This window comes from Fragaria vesca, linkage group LG7 (assembly GCF_000184155.1).
Source record: "Fragaria vesca subsp. vesca linkage group LG7, FraVesHawaii_1.0, whole genome shotgun sequence".
NCBI classification, from domain to species: Eukaryota; Viridiplantae; Streptophyta; class Magnoliopsida; order Rosales; family Rosaceae; genus Fragaria; species Fragaria vesca.
Genome location: NC_020497.1, coordinates 17,269,281 through 17,269,924, shown reverse-complemented (window position 1 = coordinate 17,269,924; position 644 = coordinate 17,269,281). Strand labels below are relative to the sequence as shown.

The 644-nt window shown below is 44.4% G+C and overlaps 1 pseudogene across 1 annotated transcript in view; it reads left to right on the top strand.

The window, feature by feature from the left end:
- LOC101309983 overlaps positions 1–644 on the top strand; it is a 259,355-nt pseudogene that overhangs the window by 253,348 nt on the left and 5,363 nt on the right. The window lies entirely within an intron of this gene.

The following is a 644-nucleotide window of genomic DNA, read 5'->3' as shown; positions in this document are numbered from 1 at the left end:
GAAGAGAGGCCCGTCACAGGGAAACCGTCTCGAGAAGATCGTGGGTACTGTGGGAGGGATCGTCATCAATACTGACGGGGATGGCCACATAGTATCGGGCGGGAAATCGAGGACGTACTCCGGCCGCGTGAGTGTGCTAATTAGGGATAGAGTCCATATGTTGTGGTCAGACTGGGGCGAGGTCCCTCAGGAGGTTAAGGACATGGTCCACAACGCAATGTCGGTGAGTTTACAAAATAATATTATGTATTACATTATTGATTTCTCGAAAAACTAAACCAATAAACGGTTAAATGCAGGTGTGGTTTGAGGTTCCCGAGCACCTGAAGGACAGCTGGGCCGACGTTGTGCATGGGGGAAAGTACGTTGGGAAGTTAATGAAAAACAAAATTGTATGTGATATTAATAATATTTCTAATATTTTTGTTGTATCTGTAGGTACAAGGAGTGGAAGAACGAGTTGCGGACCCACTGGACTACGCACGGGAACGCATGTTCTGGTACCCCTGTTGAGTTCCAGTACAGGGAGTACGAGTGGCGTTGGCTTCTGACATCAGAATTCAACAACCCTCGTAAACAGGTATTTAAAAAAATTAATTAGTTAATTTGTCATTAAGTACGTCCGTTTTTAAATATTTTACCAA